The sequence below is a fragment of the Notamacropus eugenii genome, chromosome 6 (assembly GCF_028372415.1).
Source record: "Notamacropus eugenii isolate mMacEug1 chromosome 6, mMacEug1.pri_v2, whole genome shotgun sequence".
NCBI lineage: Eukaryota > Metazoa > Chordata > Mammalia > Diprotodontia > Macropodidae > Notamacropus > Notamacropus eugenii.
In genome coordinates, this window is record NC_092877.1 from 353,800,574 (window position 1) to 353,825,144 (window position 24,571).

Genomic DNA, 24,571 nt, shown 5'->3' on the forward strand with positions numbered 1-24,571 from the left:
TGTTCTGCATTTAGAGACATTGTTGTACTTTCTGATGAACTGTCTCAGAGCGATTGTAGCACTGACTTTTAGGAGGGATGCAGCAGAATGCAGTGGAAAAAATATTGGATTTGGATTTAGAGAGTTTGGCTTTGAGTCCTTACTCTTGCACCCTTGGGACTTTGGCCAATCACTTCTGCTGTAGGAGAGAAAGTTGAACTAGAAAACTCCAAGGTCCCTTTCACCTCTAAATCTATGAATCTATTTAGAGTCTGACATAGTGGAGAGAGATGCAGAATTGGGAGTTAGGGAGAACTAAGTTCATGCCTCTCAGGGGTGGGAAACCTGCTAAACACTAGCTCCTGAAGGGCAGGAACTAGATTTTCCAGCTGGAAAAGTTACTAAACCATCCTGTGCCTCTGTTTTCTCATCTGTAAAATGAGGAGGGGTGTACTCTTAGGTCCCTTCCAGCTTGGAATCTATTATCCTAAGATCCTCTGAATCTATGACTTTAATCATTGAGAAGAAAAGGGAAGTAGGGCTTCCTCCATTCCCCAGTACCCTTCACTCTTTCCCAAGGCCAAGGGCAATTTCAGTGTCTGGCAGGTAGAACTATGACTTTACATTTCTCAGTCCCCACCCAATGCCATCTTGCCGAGACAGTGTACAAAATGCCCTTTGGAGCCAATTCAGGTGGCCACGGGCCAGTCCGGAGCAGGGCACTTCTGAAACCCCACCCTGGAATGTACTTCCTGTTCTGATTGATACCCAGTGTGAATCAACTCTTATCACTGAATCCATATGGTTATCTGCTGGAAGGGAGTACTGGGGGGAGGGTAATGGGATCTCACAGCCCCAAAGACTATAAGAGTTGGATAGAGTCTTACACCTCACCTGATCCATACCTCTCAATTTCCAAACAAGGGAACTGAGACTCAGAGTCATTAAATGACTATATCGTATAAAATCAAATAAGGTCCTGTTAGAATGGAACTGGAATCAGAGTCTTCCGAGTCTCTCTCTATTCTTACTTTGCCAACTGGATTGACATAAGCATTTCAAGGCTATAAAATCTTACCAGGAATCAGATTTCTCTGTTGGTTGACACAGAGTTGAATAAAGCAGGGTGTGATAGGGGCCTCCTGAGCCAGAGATTCTGATAGGATCTTACACCATGCCATAGTTAAACCATCATCCAGGGTGATCTGACCCAGGGTGTACAGATGACCTCTTGGTTCTAAGGGCCCCAGAGAGTTTCTGGAGGGCCCTTAACAGTTTGCTGCTAGTCAGCCAGCCTAAAGGTATCCCAAGGACCACAAAATAAACTAGACCCTTGTCCCCACCAACAAGTAGACATTCCTTCCACAGTGGAGGCTGGGAATCTGAAGGTAAGGGACAGGTGAGGCAACCTAGTCCTCTCAATGTTTTAGGAACGGGGACTGAGACTTGGTCCTGACTCCTTAGCTTCTCACTAAAGTGAACCTCTCGATCTGGATCTAAGCTCATGGCATTAAAATGGGATTAAACTAACCTCAAATGCAAAGCAAAGCTATTTGTTTATGACACGTTACATTATGTGATGCCACCAAAATCCCAGACAATTTCAACAAAACAGCTAGGCAGCCACCCATGATCTCAGCCTGTTAAGGAGAATTTTCAGCCAGAATAGGCTGAAAATGTAAAAAGGGCAGGTCCCTGTCCCCCTACCCCACACACTCATACACAGGTCACCAGGAAAATGCTTGACTGCCCTTTGGAGTAATTTAACTGTGCACTGTCAAATCTCTCAGCACATTGTTTTCAGTGACCACAATTCCTTTATGTGAATTCGATTAGTAGCAGCTTAATTAAACAACAAATTGATTTTCAACTCTCTGGGGTTGTTCTAGCACAAATTGACCTTTGAATTTTCTTTATTGGGTTGGGAGAGCATTTCCTTCATGCAGGTGGGATGTATAAAATAGAATGATAATCCCATTGGGATACCTTTGACCAGTATCTTTGTGGAGATTGAAAGCCAGAGGCAGAAAAGGGTCTGTGCCACAGGGGCCATACATCCTTCAGAAATCTGGAGGAGATCCATTGTATATCTTGCCTCAAGTCTCTCCTTACTTTGTTCCAGCCTCCACTCAACTGCCAAAGTGATTTTCCTAAAGTGTGGATCTAACAATGTCCCCATCTCTTCTAAATAAACCCTATAGCTCCTTGTTACCCCCAAGACTAAATATAAAATAAGCCCATCATAACTTGACCCCTTCCTACTTTTCTGATCTTCTTAAGCCGTAGTCTTTTCCATGTATTCAGCTATCCAGTGACACCAGCTTTATTGTGTTCCTTGTTCCCAACACCCCATATTCCATCCCTACACCTTTTTTATTGGCTACCCCCTATGTTTTCCTCCTCTGCTCAGCCTCCTGGTTTCCCTATGCTCAGTTAAGACCCAACTCAAATCCCCAACTTGTGCTAGAAGTCTTTACCAACTACAAACCTAGCCCTTCTCACTCAGCAGCCTCATCAGTGCCTTATGTCAGAGACTTACCTCTGCCATAAAGACAGGTATTTACATGAATAGGTATTTACATGTTGTGTCATCTTATTACAATATAAGCTCCTTGAGAGCAGGGTCTGTGTTTTTCTCTATTCACTTAGCACAGTGCCTTGGACATAATAAATACCTACATCTTCACTCATTTTCAGCAATCATAGGGGTGGCCATCCTTGACATCTAGCCATCTCCCATCTCCTGGCTTTGCACTGGCAGGTCCCAATGCCTAGAACACAATCCATTCTCACTTCCACCTTCTAGAAGCCTTTGCTTCCTTCCAAGCTTAGCTCAAGTGCCACCTATCCCTATCTCCTCCCCAGCTAGGAGCATCTTCCCCCAAGCTCCAAACATGCATGCTGTCCCACCCCTCAATCCCCAGGAGAATTTTAGTTCCTGCAGGCAGTAACTGCTCTGTTCTGACCTTCAAGTGCCCCAGCACCTATGGCAGCTTTTAGCACAGACCAAACACTCCCTAACTGCTTGTGCTTGATCAATTGATCCATAACTGTTCTAGAATCTCAGACTCTGAAGTTTCTCTTTCTGATCTTTCCCTCCTCTTCACTGCCCTGACTTTATTCTTGGTCTCACTATGAACTCCTGTCCAGTATTGACATTCTGTCAATCATCGTTAAGCTTGGCTTTTCCCTAACCCTTGTAACAATTACTTTAGAGGTAGCTGATGGTAGGATGGGTGGAGTGCCCGACCTAGGATCAGGAAGACTCAAGTTCAAATCTGGCCTCAGGCACTACTAACTGTGTGACCCCAGGCAAGTCATTCAATTTCCTTTACCTCAGATGGGCATAATAGCACCTGCCACTGTACCACCTAGCTGCCTAACTGTCAGTATATTCTGATTAACTGATAGAGAATTATACTTTGAGGAAGTAACCATTCCTCTGTCTTCCCCCTCCGCAACCTCCCTATCCCTCTCTGTTCCCTGTTCCTTCAGCAAAAGATCTCATCTCCTTATTTATTGAGAAAATCAAGGCCATACACTTGTGCTCCCTCCCCTCCCCTAACTCCACATCTTAAAGTCCCTCTACTCATTCATCTACATTCTCCTGCTTTGCTCCAACCTCTGAGACAGAGTTGGTTTTTCTTAACCGTCCAACCTCTAAACTAAGAGCCCAGCACTTCCCAACTGTTCTAGGATCCTTCCCCAACAATTATTCCCTCCCTCTCATTCATCTTTAACCTCTCAAGGGCTCAAAAAAAGTAAAGAATTTCTGTTCTAATAGAACATGAGCCTCAGGAGGGCAGGCTATTTCCTTGTTGTCATTATATCCTCCTGAGTCTAGCACAAGGCTTTAAATATATTCAAACAGAGATAGATGATAGATTAGATAGATAAATAGATGATAGATAGAGAGATAGACGGACAGATAGATAAATATGTATATATGTGTGTGTATATTTTAAATATACTCAAATTTTCCAATATTCCAGCAGACATGGGAATCTCATCAATGGGTATTTCCCCCAGTAATACTGTTTGCAAACTCTCCATACCTGCCTGCCTTGTGTGGTCCTTGTCCCAGTCCTCCCAGATGTTTGCCACTGGGGGCACACCCAACACGTTGGGGGCTTTCCTCTATTTCTCTTGACTTCAAGTAGGTTCTAATGAAGAACTAAGGCTGTTCACCAGTTATTCCTTGCTCAAAACATGGGACCAACTACCTTCCTAACATCCTATTCTTTTCTAAGTCCTTCCCCTACCTGTGTGCCTTTTTTTTTTTTTTTGTGACAAAGGGTCTTTTTCTAAAGGAGTCTTACAAAACCTGCCACACATTGGCTGAGTTTACCAGTGTTAGCAACATTCCACACCCACGATCTTCCACTTCTTCTATGAAAGGTGGGAGACACAATTTCTCATCTCTTCTCCAATGCCAAGTTTGGCCTAAGTATAACAGTATTCAGCTTTGCTTTATTGTAACCATTGTGTATGCTGTTTTCCTTGCTATGTTTATACTTGTATATGTGGTTTCCCCTCACACCTAAGCACCTTCTGGACAGGGAGAATGTCACTTTCATTTTTTTATGCCTTGCACTTAGCACAATAGTCAGGGACAGAGATAGGGGCAGGGACTGGACCTGTAATTTCATTGATGTGAGGAGTTCTGGGTAAGAAACTCCCTCTAATCAACACAGAACAACCTCTTTCTTCAAGTTAAGAGTTTTACAGAGGCATCTAGTATGCTGAGAAGTTGCTCTCCCAGGGTCACAAAGCTAGTATTTTGCATAGATAGAACTGGAACCCAGGTCTTCCTGGTTCCAAGGCCAGTTCTCTACCCATCACTCCAGGATGCTTCTATTTTTACTATTAAGCTCATAGTAAGAAAAATACAAGTCATTCCTCAACTGGCAAATGGTCAAAAGATATGAAAGAAATCAAAGCTATCTATAATCATATCAAAATGCTCTAAATCACTATTGATCACAGAATTCTAAGGTACCACCTTACAACTATCAGATTGACTAATAGGACAAAAAAGGAAAATGTTGGATGTTGGAAGGGATATGGGAACATTGGTACACTAATGCATAGCTGATGGAGTTGTGTACTTGATCCAACCATTCTAGAAAACAATTTAGAATTATGCCCAAAGGGCTATAAATACCCTTTGATCCACCAATACCACTGCTAGGTCTATATCTCAAAGACATCCAAAAAAAAGGAGGGAAAGGATCTATTTGTACAAAAATATTTATAGCAGCTCTTTTTGTGGTGGTTAAGAATAGAAAATCGAAGTGATATTCATCAGTTGGGGAATGGCTAAATAAGTTGTGATATATGATTGTAATGGAATATTATTGTGCTATAAGAAATGACAAGCAGGATGATTTCAGAAAAATCTGGAAAGACCTACATGAAGTGATGTATGGTGAAGCAAACAGAACCAGGAGATCACTGTACGTAGCAACAGCAGTATTGTTCAGTGAAGAACTGTGAATGACTTAGCTATTCTCAGCAATACAGGGATCCAAGACAATCCCAAAGGACGAATGATAAAGCATATGATCCACCTCCAAGGATCCGTTTAAATACAGACTGAAGCATGATATTTTTCAATTTCTTTCTTTCTTTTTTTTCTTTTATTCAAGTCTTCTTGTACAAAATGACCAATATGGAAATGTTTTACATAATTGCATATGTATAACCTATATCTGATTCCTTGATGTTTCAGGGGTAGAGAGGAAAGGGGAGAAGGGAAATAAGGAGGGATAAAATTTGGAGCCCAAAACTTTAAATGAATGTTTTTTTAAAATGGAAAAAGTACATAGTAAGTCATTAACAAACGTTTATTGATTGATTACTTAATTCACTCTGCATCGGTTCATATATTTTCCTATGTTTCTCTGAATTCTTTATATTTGTTATTCTTTAGATTACAATAATATTCTATCACATTTGTGGACCAGAATTTGTTTGGGATTTCCCCAGTCTATGAGCATCTATTTTGTTTCTCATTCTTTGCTACCACAAAAAAAGAGGGGAAATGCTGCTGTGAATATTTCTTTAATGCCATTCTTTATTCTACCTCTTCATAAGTCCTTATTTGTAATATGTTACAGCCTCCCTAGAGTTCTTTTAATGACCCCAAACTTTTTCCTAAAACTACACTTGTTACATTTGAAAATTAAAGGTAAACTGAGAGGCAATGGTCAGAGCATGATCAATTTATTAGTTGTTAGCAGTAACTAATAAATTGGGTCAATGACCTTTTCAGTGACCAAAGACCATGAGGTAGGGCTCACTAGCCTTCGGAGAGTTGGGAGAAGTACAAGAGAACAAAGAACCAATTTGGGTAGGTGGGGAAAACAACGTGATTGGTTACAGAGTAGACGTATCATGGGGGTGGAGACAACATGATTAGTTGGAAATTGGGAATGAAGGGCTAGCAAGAACCCCCTTCTTCCCTCCTGGGACTAGGGAAAGTTCATTGTTTGAGTTCACCTGCAAGGTTAGAGAGAGTGAACCAGACTTTTAAAAAATTATTTTAAATTTTATTTATTTATTTGCTTTTAGTTTTCAACATTCCCTTCTATAAGATTTTGAGTTCTAAATTTTCTCCCCCTACCTCCACTCCCCACCCTCTAAGACAGCATGCAAGTTGATAAAGGCTATATCTATGCAATCATATTAAACATATTTCCACATTAGTCATGTTGTAAAGAAGAATTAGAAACAAAGGGGAAAACCATGAGAAAGAAGAGCAGACTTCTTTGGATAGCAAACCAGACATCCTTGAGGGACACGTTGGTGGTGTACCAGACTCCCTGGTGTCCACTTGCCTCCCTCAAGGGTAACAGATTTCCTTGATATAAGACTAGAAGAGTTATTAACAAGAGAACTGGATTTCTAAACTTAACTCATTACAGGCCAGCTAAATTCAGAACTAAGTCCAGAGACAAGGAACCATGGTTTGGGCAGTAACAGGACAATCGATTAACTGTAAATAGAATCAATTAAAAATGATCCAGAATCAATCTGATTTTATTTCAACACACATATACAAACACAAAAAAAATGTCATCTCACTGGTAGAATATTGGTGTTAAAATATGTCACGTATAATATATTAAAAAGATATATCAACATGGTTAATGCTGAAATGTTTTGCTTGTGATTTCTTATGTACCACAGATATTTTGTTTCTTGCTTTTTCATGAGTGAGGGAGGGGTGGAGGAAAGGAGAGAACTTGGAACTAAAAATAAAAATGAAATTTAATTTTTAAAATCTATGTGCATGTATTTATAGATCATTTATATAGCTATACACATGTATATTTAATACCAATATTTTACCAGGAATGTTATTTGGCTGCATGTCATAGATAATTACAATCTTGGAAGAAATGAAGTTGAATATCAAAGGAGAGGTCCCTTTGCACATAGTAGGGGCTTGATAATGGTTTCTTTAATTGAATTGAGTTTACTGTCCATCTTTAAAGACAATTTTGGCAAGAAACCATGATGGTTTTCAGGTCATGTTTACTTCACAGTTCATAATTTATGCAACCTGACTGGCTTGCCTGCAGATTTTTCATTTTTACATCCTGCTAAATACCTTGTAGGGGTGTTGTTCCTCTTAATTAGTTAATGTTTATAAAGCACTTCGAAGATGAAAGTGCTGTATAAATGCTAAGTATTCACATTTGGGCATCCTCAAGCTGTCCTGAGTCTGTCCATGGAAGAAATGGAGATGATTTGGTTAACGGATGCCAAACTCCAGGCAGTGGGGGATGGAGAGGACAAAAGGAAAGCAAAGAGGAACTCAGAATATTCCCAGCTCACACCCTTCCCTAACACAGGCCAGAGCTCACCTCCTCTTACTCTCCACCCCTCTCACTCCACTGAGGCCATGCTCTGCTGGAGGACCAGAAGAGAGAAAAGCTTTCTTTGCAAACTTGGCTGCTTCAGTAACATGTAGCTTTCCTGTATGTAACAAGTGCTGGCTGATGTTTTCCTTTGCTCAGTGAGTGGGTGAGTGAAATGATTTAGCTATATTTCTAGAGCGTCTGGATATGGGGAGAGGAGGAAGGAAGACGTATAAAAATGTCATTTTAAATTGCCACATGTTAAATTAAGTGCTGAGTGATTTCTTTATTCATCAATAAATACACACCACGTCTACATATCCTTATTCATCTTGCTACCAAACTTCTAAATGTGAAAAAGATTGTGTGGTGAGATCTATAAGTTGCCAGACTATTTTATGGAGAACTCACACAGGGCAAGTGGTTCTCATACTGGCCAGAAGAAGCCATGATACAAGGACACTCTCAAGGTCACTCTTAAGAACTTTGGAGTTGATTATGTGACATGGGAAACACTGGCACAGGACCACTCAGCATGGCATGCCCACTTCAGAGAAGGTGCTGTTTTCTATGAGCAAAGCAGAATGGAAACAGATCAAAAGAAACCAGAAATAGGCAAATGTTCACACAGACTATTTGTGCCCAACTTGTGGTAGAACATTCTGGGCTCATATTGGTCTGATCACACACTGAAACTTGACTCTAGCATACTGATGTCATTTTAGTTCTCTTTGAGAATGAAAGACGATAACCACCACTAACCAACCATTTCAGCAGGATTAGATTGTAAGCTCCCTGAAGACAAGGACTGTCTTTTGATTCTTTTTTGTATCTCCAGCACTTAGCACAATGGCTGGCCCATAGTATGTACCTAATAAATGTGTATTGACTGAATAAATAAAGTGTGTGTTCGTTTTGGGTTTTATTATTATTATTATTATTGGTCAATGAAAATCAGCCTTCTCTTCTTCCATCTTACCAACTGAGGAAGAAAGAAACACAAAACTCCTGTTACAAACTTGCTGAGTCAAGCAAAACAAATTGCCGTATTGGCCAAAAAAATATATGTCTTAGTCTGCATGCTGTGTCGTCACTTCTCTGTCAGGGGTGTAGGTGGCATGTTTCACTATGAATCCTCTGGAATCAGTGGTTGGTTGTTGTGTTTATCAGAGTTATTGAGTCTTTCAAAGTTGTTTGCCTTTTTACCTCTGCATCAGCTCACACTAGCTTTTCCAAGTTTCTCCGAAACCATCCCCTTTATCATGCCTCATAATACATTCATTTTCTATAACTTGTTTGGTTTTTCTAAAACTGATGGACACTTCTCCCCTCCTCCCCACTTACCAGTTCTTTGCTACCACAAAATAGTTGCTAGGGCATGTAGGTGGTATAATGAACAGAGAGCCCATCCTGGAGTCAGGAAGACTTGAATTCAAATATGGCCCCAGGCCCTTGGGCAAGTCACTTAACCTCTGTTTGCTTCAGTTTACTCATCTATAAAATGGAATAATAATAGAACCTACTTCCCAAGGTTATTATTCCCAAGTGGAATAATAATTGTAAAATGCTTAGAACAGTAGCTGGCCCATAATACGCACCATTTAAATGTAAACTGTTATTATATTTTTGTACATTCCTAGTCATAGATTGTTTTGCTTAAGATTAATCTCTTCTTAATTTACCTTCCCTTTTATACTCTCAATCTCTTTTTCCCTTTCTCTTCCAGTGAAATTTATTTATGTGCCCAGTTTTGTGTGTGTATTTTATATATACACATATATAATATTTTATATATATTATATACACACACATACATATATACATAATACACACATGCATGCATACATAATATATGCATATATAATATATCCATAATACATGCATGTATACATACATATGTAATATATGCACATGTATGTTCCTCTCTTTAGGGGCAGCTAGGTGACACAAGGGATAGAATGTTGAGCCTGGAACCAGGAAGACCTGAATTCAAATTTGACCTCAGATATTTACTAGCTGTATAATACTGTTCAGTAAACTGTTCTCCTCAATTTCTTCAATGGTTAAAGGAGGATAATAACAGTTACTACCTCAAAGGTTTGTTGTGAGTATCAAGTGAGATAACATTTGCAAAGTGCTTAGTACAGAACCTGGAACACAGTAGGCAATATACAAATGTTTATTTGATTAAGTATTTGTATATGTCATTTATATTAAATGTTATTTAAATTAAGCATTCTTTATTTGCATGAAATGTTTATTCCCTTCCCTTCCCTCTCCTTTCATCAGTTCATATAAGAGTAAATTCCTTCCTTCTTCCTTGGTTGTATAGGCTTTTACTTGCCTATCCAAATTCTATAAGATATATTTCTCTAGCCTTGATCTCCTTTTCCCCCTTTAAGTGTATTCTTCTTTCCCTCCCTTTTCATTCTTCTTTTAAAAATCATCAAAACATAACAGAACCACTCCCAGGCCTTCTATCTAATTAAGGTCCTCTATGATCCCTAATGCTGATAGTGTTCTCATTTTAGAATGTAAACAGTTTGTACTTATTTAGTCCATTATGATTATTCACCCCTATTAATCTTTTTTCCCATTATTCTAGCATTTACACTTCAGAGTTTCTCCGCAGCTCAGCTTGTTCAATGTTATTGTTTTTAATCAGGAAGACTTGTAAGCCATATATTGCCCTAAAGATCCATTTCATTTTTACCTGCATGATTATATTCAATTTTGCTGGGTAAGTTATTCTTGGCTGTAAGCCTATATCCTTTGCTTTCTGCAACATCACATTCCAAGTTCTCTGTTCCTTTATAGTGATGGCTGCTAAACTGCATGTGATTCTGACTGTGGCTTCTTAGTACTTGAATTCTTTCTTTCTGATTGCTGGTGGTATTCTTTTCTTTGATGTTGAAGGTCTGAATTTTAGCTAGAATGATTCTAGGGATTTTCATTTGGGGATTTTTTTTTGTTGAGATTCAAAGGCCCCAATAACCTTTTACTTAATTAGTGCATGAGTTTTCCCACATAAATAAATTTGACCCTAGACTTCAAGGATAAACAATTCATTGTGGTGACATTTACATATAAATACACAAAAAAAACCCTACATAATTTATATTCAGAATTAACATGAAACATGGCTTTAATAGAATTTCGTCTATGATCAGCATTTCTTTTCTTCTAACAATACCCAAGTATAAAAAGCAATACAAGTTTCTCAACATTAATAAAGAACTATACGATTATGAAAACAGCTCTTACATTTTAAAGCATATTGTATATTTACAGTATAATGTACAATATAGTTGATTTTGAAAAATGAAAATCCTTTTAAAATTTTAACAGAAAAACCCCAATTCCAAGTGTTTTTGCTATGAAAAAGTTACTGAAATAGCAGCAGAAAGGACATTTATACTAAAAATACACTTTTAGGAAAATAGCTGGAAAATCTAAACACTGATAAAAGTATAAAAAATTTCAAAAATATATTTTTAAGAGGTAAAACACACAAAACTGATAAAAAAAAATCTATCTAGACTAATAAAGTTGAAGGCTGGTGACTGTAGCGGAAAAAGAAAAGTGGGAAGGTAAAGGAATCAGGGCAACTGGGAGTTTAAGTATAGGCCCTAAAAAAAAAGATAAAATAAAAAGTCAAGAACCCATTGTACCAGTCTCCCCCTCTGCCTTGAGGAAGAAAAGTAAATACACTAAGTCTAATCATGAAGCTTCATACCCTGCAACTGTTAGAGTATATATTTAAACTTCAGTGGACAAGCCAAAATTGTCAAAGGCAAATAGGATGTTGCCTTTAAAGATAACACTATTTCACAAAATGAAGTTCTTTTTAGCTTTTATGTAGGTTATATATACATTTGATAGTAAACTATTTGAAGGCTTGATTTTTCAAACATTCTCGACTTCTTCAAAGAATCATGCTTTGTATTTAACCATTTCAAGATTCAACGATGAGTTCCACAACATGGTCAAGTTCATTTATATCAGATTTACAATTTGAGTTAGAATCTGTCGTTGTTTGAGGCGAAAAGCTCTCCAGGTTACAATGTTCCGTTTTTGTGTTGCCATCATTCCTGTTAATACTGTATCAAGATCATAGTAAGAATTGTCAACATCCGAAAATAAGTTTTCTACAGAAATAGGATTTTTGTTCTCCAACATTTCAAATATTTGATCAAGTGACTTCTGAAAGTTTCCCCTATTTTCTTGAGGGTTCTCCATTTCGCAAACATTATTTTCAGGATTTCTTGGAGCTTGTACTGATGTAACCGTGGACAGGTTAGAAATGATATCTTGGGACTGAATATCTTCAAAGTCTTTTGAGAAAGTCCTATAACTTGGAACAAGGTTCCCTTCACCCTTTTGTTGAACAACAAAGGATGTCAGATGATACTAAGCAATCAAGGGATGCCTGTCCTGTATTCTGAGCATTTATCACTTGCCAAGTTCCATCCTGGGTCATTCCTTCTTGAATTTGCCTTACAGTATTTGCTATAAGAACCAATCTACACAGATTAGGTTCAACAAGCGGCACAACTGAAGTTTTACCAGAGACATGTCTAAAAGTGATTGCCACTGAAGATTATATGAGGAAACAGACTTAAAACCAGTCAGAGTTTCTTCAATATCTTCTTCACCATCAAAACATTTTCTCTTTATTCCTCTTGCAAACATTGTGACCTTGGTAGGAAGATTAACTAGTTAATTAAAAATGTGTCTGTCATTTGCATTTTGAAAACGTTCTTCATGTGAGGTTCAGAAATTTGCCTGATTCAGCTACGTATTCTCCACGGCACTTTGCCCATAGTGAGCATTCAATAAATGTTTGAAGGAATAAGAGTAAGTACAGTAAATGTTTGGGAGAACTGTCCTCTTCCCACATCCTATTTCCCTCCCTGTCATCAGTCTCCATTTGACTGATCAATTTCAACAAGACTGAAGCCACCTCGGCCACCGTTCTGGCTCTGGGCTCCAATTGGGGGGAGCTCCCAGACCTGCTCCAGATCCGACTTCTCACAGAGCCTGGGGAAGGAAGCCATTTGGGGTTTTTTTTCAGGAAATAACCTTTGCTTTCTTTTTACTTCTTTCCTCTGATCTGGGCGGCTTTCTTTTATGATTTCTTAAAAATATGATGTCTGTGCTCTTTTTTGGAGGGGGCTGGCCAGGCTTCCAGTTAAGGCAATGATTCTTCAACTACCTCTCCTTGATCAGTTTTCCAGGTCTGCTATCTTTGTTATGAGATATCTTACATTTTCTTCAGCTTTTTCCCCCCAGTCTTTTGACTTTGTTTTACTATTTCTTACTATCTCATTGAGTCATTATCTTCTATTTTATTCTAATTTTCAGAAATTTTGTTGTTTGAGTAAGGTTTATACCTATTGGGCCAAGCTATTAATTCCCTTAATTAACTTTTTCTTCCACAGAATTCTTTTCCAAATTTTACTCTCTAACACTCATTTCATTTATAAAAGCACTTTTTCATCCTTTTAAAAGAAACTCTTACTTTATCTCTTCCAGGAATTCTAGATAAACTTTTGCCCAAGCTGTATTTTTCTTTGAGGTTTGCCTGTAAGTATTTTGGGATCCTTCTTTTTCTTCAGGGTTTATGTCTTGAGAGTCCATGTAACCATAATAGCTGTTTATGATGGGAATCTTTTTTTTTTTCTGCTTATTCTTTCAACCTACTTCCTTACTTCAGACTTTATGCTAAGGTTGGGCTCTGAGATTTGGGACTGTTGTCTTTTACCTTTATATCCCCTTACTTAACACAAATCCTGGCACATAGTAGGCAAGTCTATAGGGTAGATAGAGAGCCATCTGCCTTAGAGTCAGAAAGACTTGAATTCAAATCCTGCCCTGAAACTTACTAACTAGATAACCATGCAACAAGCCATTTAACCTGCATTCCAGGAAACTTTCCAAGACTGTAAGTTATAGATGAGGTGACTTGTTACACAGACTTCCCTGTCTTGAATGTAATTACAGGTCAGGACCAAATATATCCATAAGAATGTATCTTAAACGCATCTATACCCCATCTCCTGGCCACAGCCCTTCATTTTCAGATCCAGAATAATACTTCAGTCCCTGACTCCAACTCTAGGTCAAGTTGAGTGACACTGTAATTAGATTAGTTTATAACCTTTTTTTTTTTAGGAAAAAATCTTTCACCTAAAAGATGAAAAACAGGAAATACTAAGGGACACAATGACATTGACTTTTCTATTAAAAAAACAACTTTAACATTTTAAAAATGTTTAAACGAAAAGCAACAAACAGGTATTGCACAGCCTAACATCCTGCTGGCTTAGCCTTTCATTTCTCAAAGGCAAAATCCAAAACAAAGACACAAACAACCTCTCTGGTCAGTTATCTCTGGTCTGCTCCCTGGTGCTCTTCAGTCTCACAGCCACAAGCTGGGGATGGGAATGAGTCAAACCAGAAGTTCAGTGTCTTATAATAGACATTCTTTGTCCCCCTACACCACACCCCTAGGGCAGGAAGGAAATCATCTTAGCTGTGGCTAAATAAGAGGCTGAGGGCAGGACTTTCTCCAACTAGTCTTGCTGTTTTCACAAGCTTCCATTCAATCAAGATTATTGTTTCCAGTGTTCCTGGCTCCATGGAGCATCAGCCTGGCTTGCACCCCATCACCAGATAAGGACATTGTTCAAAGACTTCAGAAATCAGGGCCACCCCCCTCAAACACACCAAGTAACAGATCTCTGACCAGCAGGTGGATTCTGTCTCTACTTTTTTGGGATCTGTCCTTTCCCTCCCTCTGATATCAATCCCCCCTATTCGGTGTCAGCCAAGCATGTCAGTGAAGCCATGCCAGGACATCAGAGCCCTGACAACAAGCTAGAATACCTCATTAATATTTAATTCCCACAATTGCAAGACATAAATGTAATTTAGAAAAATGGAGGGTTTGGGGTTTTGCTTTGTTTTGGGGTTTTTTTGGCATGAATTAGTATTTACCCAACATTTTATTTCTTTATTGGATACAAGAACAAAAGAAAGATAAACTTATAGTCTAAAAAAGCAAATATTCCATCCCTAATTTACATATTGTAATTAGTCACAGATAATGATAGAGGTAGTAACAATAAGTGAATGGCTTTTGATTTAATTAGTGGGGAAACACTTTGGACCTAGACAGATTCAAACCTATCTGTAGCTCATAGTCTCAGGGAGCTGCCCAAGGCAGTAAGAAGTGATTTGCCTTGTGTCTCATAGGTAGTGGCATGATTGGAACCCAGGTCTTCCTGACTGCCGGCACTCTACCACTATGACATGCTGCCTCTCTAGTAATAGTAATAACTGATGTAATAACAGCTGACATTTGAGATTTGCAAAGTGTTTCCCACATAATCTACACAACACTGTAATATAAGAGATATACTTATTCCCATTTTATAGTTACAGAAACTAAGGCTCAGATAAATTGCTTCAAATCACATAGCTAGCAAGTGATAGGGATAGAATTTGAAACCAGGGCCCTCCTGATTATGAATTAATATTAATAATAGTTAGCATTATTTTCAGTTTTACAAGAGTTTTATATAGATAAATTTATTTGATCCTCACAACAACTCTGGGAGATCAGTGCCTTTATTAATTCCATTTCACTTATGAGGAAACCAAGTCATAGAGAGGTTAAATAACTTGTCTACAGTCATACAGTTAGTAAGTGTTGGAGTCAGGGTTTGAGCTCGGGTCTTCCTGATTTGAAGTCCTACTGTCTTATCCAATGAGCCAGCTAACAACTGCAAAGTCCAGCACCCTCTCTGCTAGGCTGCACGGTGTCTGAAATAACAACTCACACTAATCTAGTGCTTTGAGGGCAAAGATATCATCAAAGAATTTTGGGTCAGAAAAGATGATCTGCCCACGTAGAGAGTGATAATAATAGCAACTAACATTCATGTAGCACTTAAAGGTTTACAAATATTATCTCATTTTATCTTCACAACAATCCTGGGGGAGAGGGTTCTATTATCCCCATTTTACAGATGAGGAAACTGAGGCAGAGGTGAATTGACTTGCCCAGGGTTCCACAGTTACTAGTGTCTGAGACAGGATTTGGATTCGGGTCTTCCCAACTACAGGGTCCAGCTCCAGAATGACGGGTGGCCAGCCAGAGTGCTTTTCTGGCACCGGAGAAAGACAGGAAGATGTTGAGCCTGTTCAGTGGATCCTCTGTGAAAAACTTTGGGGAGAACAAGAAAAAAAGTCATGGTAGATGAGCAGGCTCATGGATGGGTCATGTCAATGGACAACACAATTGTACTCATCTCAGTCAATGAGTTCAGAGATCCAAATGAGAATCTGGTCACTAAAGGGATTATCTCATTTTACAGATAAGGAAACTGAGGTTCAGAATTTAAGTGACTTGTCCATGGTCACTCTAGCTAGCATATGCCAAGGGCCAGCTTCCAAACCAGGTTGAAGTTAAGCACTCTCTCAGCCAACACACTGCACCTCACAAAGTAATTTTTTTTAGCAAATCCTTAAGTTCCTGGGAAGCCCCTTCCTCCAGCCCCATTCCTGGCCTTCTTTGAAAACTCTAGTCATTATTTTTCAGTTTAAGATAGGAACAACCCGAGGCTGATTTTCAAAGACCAAAATTGTTAACTAGTACAAATGGAGCAAATCTCCATAAAGCTCCTGTCACCCAGACGTTGCTGTCTATAATTAGCAGGGTTGTTACTGGGGAACTGGATTCTTTCCTGTAGGTAGCTATGGGTACAGCAGACAGGCCTCAGCCCCACATCACTGTCTAACTTACTTGGCATTTTTCCCTCTCATATCAAATACTAGGTCCTAGAGACATGGGCTTTTTCTGTACCTTTGGGAGAGAAGCAATGTGGCACAGGGGATAGATGGGACTTAGAGACAGGATAAACCTGAGTTCAAATCCAGTCTCAGACACTTACTGGCTGTGTGACCTTGGGTAAATCCCTTAACCTCTGTCTGCCTCAGTATCCCCATCTGTAAAATGGGAAGAAGAATAATGGCCCCTATCTCCCAAGGGTTGTTTGGAGGATCAGATGAGATAATACGTGCAAAGCATTTCATGCTTCTTTCACACACATAATGCTACATATATACGATATAATAGATATATACATATATAATAATGCATCATACAATATATAATACTAATAAAAACTATAAAATCAGTAATTAATTTAATATAATTTATAACATAATATGTTATTTATACTACGTAATACCTTAAAGTATTAGCTAGTATAATTATTATTACCAAAGAGCAGCTTTCTTTTTATAGCTATCATTCCAGTACTGAAGGCTCCCTCCCATGTGATCTGCTTCACCAGAAGAAAGTGGCCTCTGACAGACTAAAGTGCCAGCTGGTCCCTGGTTGTTTTTTACTCTCTCCTCAATATCTTGTATTGACTTACCTGGGTACTTGTTGCTCTCTCCCCAAACCTATGTGAGTAAAATATAAGTTCTCTCAGGACACAATTATTTTGGGGGTGGCCTCTGTATCCCCAGCTCTTAGCACAGCGCCTGGTACAAAGCAGGCACTTCGATAAATGCTGAGTGAAACTTGGTCCAGAACAAGAGACCGGGATATACACCTCCCTCTCTGCTTTACAGAGGTGGAGGACTGTGGGTGTGGAGTACAACACACACTGACAAACAATTGACATGTTCATTGTTTCTGTGAAACTACTTTTTTGCCTCTTTCTTTGTTATTCTTTGCTATGGAAGCTTGCTTTTTCATTCCAGAGGAATGAGAAGGGACATACTGAGAAATGAAAGTGACATAAAAACAGAAGATATTAATATAAATTAATGAATGAATTAAAAAGCAGAGATGGATTACCTAAAGAGACAGACAGACACTGAGAAGGGTAGATAATCAGAGAGAGAAAAACAGACACAGAGAGAGGTAGAAAGATTTATGATAGAGAGATTAATACACAGAGAACTGGATAAACAGAAAGAGAGAAACAGACACAGAAGTAGACAGACAGACAGAGAGGTAGAAAAACATGATAGATAGACAGATGATAGATAGATAGATAGATAGATAGATAGATAGATAGATAGATAGATAGATAGTTGGTAGATAGAAAGAAACAGAGATGTAGCTAGAACAGATAGATAGATGAATGAATGAAAATTTGCTGAACTATATTGAATTCAGAAATGCCATCCCTCTTCGCAGCCTACAGATTTTTCCCTACCTCTCATGCCCTCACTTCGAACAGTTGTTCAAGCACTGTTAGAAACCCCTAGAAGAGGCCACATATTGGCATAGTCACCACCATGCTTCAGAGTACTCTGCCTGGCAGCCAACCAGCTGTGGCAGAGGCCAGCCTTCCCGTGGACAGGGCTTGGAGGTCTCTAAATCGTCTGTCCTACGGTGTCAGCAGACAGCGAACCAGACTGAGATACTTCCTCAGTCCTTTTCAGCAGTTACGGAGGGAGTTTCAAGGGGGAAAAAATTGGACAGAGAAGCAAACCCAGATCCTTTATCTTGGTACGTTTTCATTCCTACAAGAGGAGGTTTTGGACATAAAACATGTTCCTTGAAGTCAGGAGGATGGGTAACAAGGGCAGCGAGATCTGAGATTCTAGAGAGCTGGTCCTGAATTTGACAGGCTAAGTTGACTCAGACCTTCCATCTGCTGCTTCTTTTTCAGCTGAGAGCCTGAAAATACATTTCTAACTCCAATTTCTCCTTGCTTCTTTTACTTGGTAGCTAACAGTCTTGACCTTGGAAAGGAGGCAGTGGAAAGAACACTCATTGGCTCTGGAGTCAGAGTACCTAGGACCAAATCCTCCTCTGATGCTTACCATTTATGTGGCCTTGGGCAAGTTATTTAACTTCCCTGGGACTCAGTTTCCTCAGCTGTAAAATGAGAAAGTTGGGCTAGGTGACCTTGGAAGGTCCTTCCAACTAGAAGCCTTCTTTGGAAGGTCTATGCTTTTGTGACTAAGAAAACCTTTGCAGCTGTGTCTGACTCTTTGTGACCTCATTTGGGTTTTCTTGGCAAAGATACTGGAGTCGTTTGTCATTTCTTTCTCCAGATGGAGAAACTGAGGCAAACAGGGTTAAGTGACTTGCCCAGGTGTCTGAGGCCAGACGTGAACTCAGGAAAAGGAGTCTTCCTGATTATAAGTCTAGTTAGTACTCTGTCCACCACACCACCTAGCAAAAAGCCTGCACTTCAATAAATCTGAACAGAAGAGGATTTCTAGCAACTAGGACTCAGTACCTTTCCAGGACCTTGGGTGTCCTGGACTTTAAGTCACCACAAGAAGAGGGATAGAAGCTAGCAATGATTTCCTAGAGTGACTGCAGTACACAACCCAGTGCACCCAGTGCACAACTAGATTCTGCTGAATTCTCTGCCCTCCCTTCGTCTTCCTCCAGGCCAAAAGTCTTGTTGTACATACAACTGGTTAATGGGAAATCAAAAAGAAGGCGAGCTGTCAGTGATGTCTCCTGACTCAGAAAAAGTCAGGCCAACATCTATCTGTTCCTGCGGCCACTGAATGACAGAACCTTGGAAGCCACAACTTGCAACTAAGTCCCAGCAAGGACAGAATTCCAGACTCAGAAGTGAAAGGGATGGAGATGGAGTCTGGCAAGAGCCAGGTTGGCCTGAACTTCCGTTTTCCTTTTCCCTGTACGCTAACCCTAAATGCTCTCTCGCAGCAACCGAAGATTAAATTAGCATTTTGGCTGCCATACTTTACTGTTGATTCATATTATATTCATTATATACTCAAACCCCCAAATCTTTTTCAGACAAACTGCTAGATAGCCATGGATCTTGTGCCAATGAGGTCGATTTTTTTTTTAACCGAAGATGACTAAATTTATTTCTATTAAATTTTACCTTATTAGATTTGGCCCCAGATTCACTGGTTCAGATTTTTTGGAATCATAGCCCTGCCTTCCAAGATTTTAATTATCTCTCCCATCTACAGAAATGATAAGCAGGCTCTTCAAGCTTTTCTCTATTAAAGTAATTGATAAACAAGTATACTAGCCTTGGGCTGTATGAACAAACCATCCACAGCTATGCTTGGCTACCCAGAAGGCCAGCACAAGATCTTCATTCCAAATGAATTCCAAAGAGCTCTCAATTCACAGCAGCTTTATCGTAACAGGCCTCCCATTAGAACTCATTTGAAAAGGCTAACATTCATTTATCCTGTTAAGCTTATTTAAGAAACTGGTCACAGTGATTCAGGGAGGTAGTTTGATTTTCTTTAGGAATGGGAGAAGGGGGCCTAGATATGTGATTTCATCAGTGCAGTGAACTTCTGGTATGGAAACTTTCCCCACCAATGAAGATGGATCTCACCTCAAAGAGTTGCCTGGGAGACCAACAGGTTAAGTGATTTCTTCATGGCTACAAAATACATAACAGAGGCAGAATCTGAGCCCAGATCTTCCTGTCTCTGGGGCCAGCCCTTCTATGCCAAGCTGAGTCATAGCAAGCAAGAAACTCAGATCTATAAACACATGACTTCAGTGAATCTGCGAAGGCACTAACATGGACAAACCATCCATTCTGGTTTTTACATTACATCATATACAAAATCATAATCAGTTTAGATTTAGACCACCTAGTTCAAACCCTCATTTTCTAAAAGAGGCCCAGAGAGTTGGTGACCCATTCAAGGTCAATCAACAAGTAGACACAATACTTATTTGTTGATTGGTACCTTGGCCATAGGAGTGCTAGAATACGAGTACAAGGAATGAGACAATCCCTCCTCAAAACGAATTTATACCCAAATTGGAGGGGGGTGGACATCAGGAGGTCATACGGAGAGTGAGAGAGCTGGGATTTGAATACAGGCCCTCTGACTTCCAAGTTCTTTCTGTTGTAGCTTGCTGTCTCCTGATACTTTCTAAGTCTGTTAGTTGTGGTCTTAATTTTTTAACCTTTAAGATTAAAGCTTAAACTTGCTTATGTTCAGTGCCATCAATCAGCCCTCCTCAGGTGTGGCCAGGAAGTATTGCTCCCCCTCTTGCTGGAATGGGGCCTAAGTGGGCCATGGGGCAGGCCCTGGAGACTCATTAAGTTTCCAGGACTGTCAGGAAGGAACTAGAAGCACCTTCTCTCATCTCTCTGCTACCTGTTGTGCAGGCTAATTAGTCACTACCACTGACAAGCAAATTTGCATGAGGCCGGGCCTGTTCAGATCTCTCCTGTTGTAAGCCAAAACAAATTTTTAAATTACAAAATTGGCTAAGTAGCATACAACTTTTCCAGAGCCAGAATTTTCAAATTTAAGGAATTCCTAAGTTGGAGTTTATTAAATCACCTGATTTGGTTTTGTTTGGTTTTTACCTGACCTGTGATTTCAGTGATACAGAGAACTTCCAGTGAGGAAATTCTCTTGACCAGAGTAGATGGGCTTGTCTGCAGCTTATAGTCTTAGCCTTGCCTGGTTATACACCTTGCCCAGGGTCACTCAGCCAAGCTATATCAGTGATGGGACTCCCTTTCCACTTCTATACTGGGCTGCCACCCCAAACAGTTCTGGTTGAATATGATCTTGTCACAAAGTTCTGTGGGCATTGCGAATACCTATAATAACAATAATATCTTCACGTAGCACAATAAGCAATAACCAGACTTCTTCTTGGACACCATTCCACTGGAACACCCATCATTTTAACTCCTTCTTTGGCAAAAATTTTCAACTCATCCTACAGCAAGGTTCAAAAAAAGCAAGGGAAGATCTGATTTTGTGAGAATTCACAGAAATTTATTTTATGATCAATTTTTCTAAAGAAGTATATGTAATACATAAAGGAGGGTGTTGCCCTAGTGTACAGCTCTAGACTGAATGGATAGAGATGGCAGCTTTAGAGTGGAAACAGAAGTAAGAAGGAAGGGAAGTGCCAGGTGTGTCAACATGTCTTATAATCTTTGAGGCAGGATAGCTAAAGCTTTGGATTGTTTGAGTTCAGGGGTACAGAACTTAAATTGACCAAAGGAATGAGACAAGCATTTAGTAAGCACCTACTGTATGCCAATGTGTGGGTGTATAGGGTGTTCAAGAGGACTGGCACCTCTGGTGTAAGGACTGCTTCTTCACCTTTTGGTGTCCAGTTGAGTCACCTAACTCTCACTTGCAGTTACAAGAAGCTGTAGCATGTGCTGCAGCCACACCCTAGTAAACTGTCTCGGCAGACAAGCTAAACCAGGTTAAGGGTAACTGTCAGGCCTCAAACCTGTGGGTGAGTTAGGGGGGTATCTACTCCAAGCATGGGAAGACTTCCCATAGCAGAATGGGTGGATGAGGACAATTTGTATCAAGGGCCATGAAGGCAGCTGAAGCAGATGTTGTGGAGCACTTAGAGCTTGGTCAGGCATAGAAGATGTCAAGTTATCCACTGCATCCCAGGTCATTGCCAGGCATCCTGACTTCTGTCCTGCCGCTGGACTGAAGCTGACAACTGTGCAACTCTGCCTCACTTGAATCCAATTAACAACCAGTGAAGACGTCATCTCATGATGTCATTGGTCATCTTAAAAAACAAAGGACATATCCCCAAGAGATCATAAAAATGGGAAAGGGTCCCACACATACAAAAATATTTATAGCAACTCTCTCTGTGATGGCCAAAAATTGAAAATCAAGGGGATGCTTATCAATTGGGGAATGGCTGAATAAATTGTGATATATGAATGTAATGTAATACTATTGTGCTATAAGAAATGATGAACAGGAAGACTTCAGAGAGGCCTGGAAAGACTTATACAAACTGATGCTGAGTGAAAGGAGCAGAACCAGGAGAACTTTGTACACAGCAACAACCACAGTGTGTGAGGAATTTTTCTGGTAGACTTAGAACTTCATTGTATTGAAAGGACTTGAATAATTCCCAATGGTCTCTTAAGACAAAATGCCTTCCACATTTAGGGAAAGAACTGTGGAATTTGATTGCAGAATGAAACAAATCATTTTCTTTTGTATTATGTTTCAGTTTGTTTGATGACTTCTCCCATTCATTTTAATTCTTCTGTGTAACATGACCAAGGTGAAAATGTATTTAATAGGAATGTATGTGTAGAACCTATATAAAATTGTATGCCATCTCAGGGAGGGAGTGGGGAGGGAGGAGAAAAATCTAAGATATATGGAAGTGATTGTAGAACACTGAAAACAAATAAAATAAAATAAAATAAAATAAGGACAAACATCAACAACTATGTGCCAGGCACCGTACTAAACACGAAACAAATACTATATCATTTGATTTACAGTTGAGGAAATTGAGCAGACAAAACTTATGACTTGCCAAGTTCACACAACTTAAGTGTCTGGGGCTGGATTTGAACTCAGGTCTTCTTAATTCCAGGTCCAGTGCTCTACTCACTGTGTCACCTAACTGACTAAAGATAACATCCAAACTAAGTCTGATACCAATATGGTAAACCCTTCTTCTCCCTTCCAGCAAAGGGCTACCAGGTTGGTGAAAGAGGATAGAGCCGGCACAGCTACTGTGTAAATCATTATTGGAATCAGACCTTGAGTGACAGCTGTACTTCCAACCTGGGTGAGACGGGGAGTGCCAGTCTCAAAATCAATAAAAATGAGAGGAGGCAATAACATTTATTAAGCATCTGCCCATCACAAACACAAGAGTGAGATAATTCCTGACTTTAAGGAACTTATGGTATAATAGAGGGAGACAACCCTGACAGATTAGCGGTGTCCTGGAGCCAGCCCAGCTCATACCTGCTTACCAGACTGTTAAATTTTCATTGTGAACAGTTATATCTTGGAAATCAGTAAATGTCACAGAGCAGGCTTGTTCATTGTTCTGTTGATTGTCTAGACTTTTAAGAAAGTGAAGGGAAAGCATTAATGATGCAAAGTAAACTTAAAAGCATGTCCTCTTGCATTTTTTCCCCTGCAGAACCCAGTCATTAAACATTTTGAAGCATGCCCTTGCATCTCAGGCAATGGTGGCCAGGAAGGGGATTTTGATCTGAGGAGTCACAGGAAAATGGAGAGTGGCATCCCAGGGCAGTTGAGGAACATGTTCTTTCCAATGATAGCACTGATTTCATCCGTTAGTTACCAAAATAAAAATTATGCAAATGGGTGGAAATTGGGGGAGAAAGGGACCTTGGGATGGGGATACCAGACAGCAAAGCAGAAAGGCACCCAGCCATTCACTTGTGGGGGTTTTTAACCATAATAAAACATTTATAAAGTGATTGAAGATTTACAAAACCTTTCCTACATAACCCTGTGAAGTGGATAATGGGAGTATTATTATTTCCACTTTTTAAAAGAAAAGTTCAGAGAGATTAAATGAGAGCTCATCTCCAAACAGTTGGGAAGCGTCAAGGTCAGGGAGTTAAAACTGGATCTCCAAACTTCCAAGTTTCAATTCTGTTCCCATTTTGCTCCCTCCATCAATGCAGATTGTAATTCCATAGCCTCTGATCTGTTGACATTAACTGATGATTAGTAATGCCTTTCTTCTAGGAAGGAAGAAATATTAGCAAATGCAGACAGGAATTTAAGGAACCCTGGTTGGTTTCTTTCTTCAAGTGCTTTGTCCTTCTCATTGACTTTTTTTCTTCTATAACCTAGGAGCCTAAACTGCATTATTTCTCCTATCACAGCAATTGTAACCTATCAGCTAATGATTCTAGTCTCCCTGAGGTTCCTGACTTAGGGATAGT

The 24,571-nt window shown here is 39.6% G+C and overlaps 1 pseudogene; it reads right to left on the minus strand.

Moving 5' to 3' along the window:
• Positions 1 to 11,654: 11,654 nt before the first annotated feature.
• LOC140511759 (cell division cycle-associated protein 4-like) lies at positions 11,655 to 12,536 on the minus strand (annotated as a pseudogene).
• Positions 12,537 to 24,571: the final 12,035 nt, after the last annotated feature.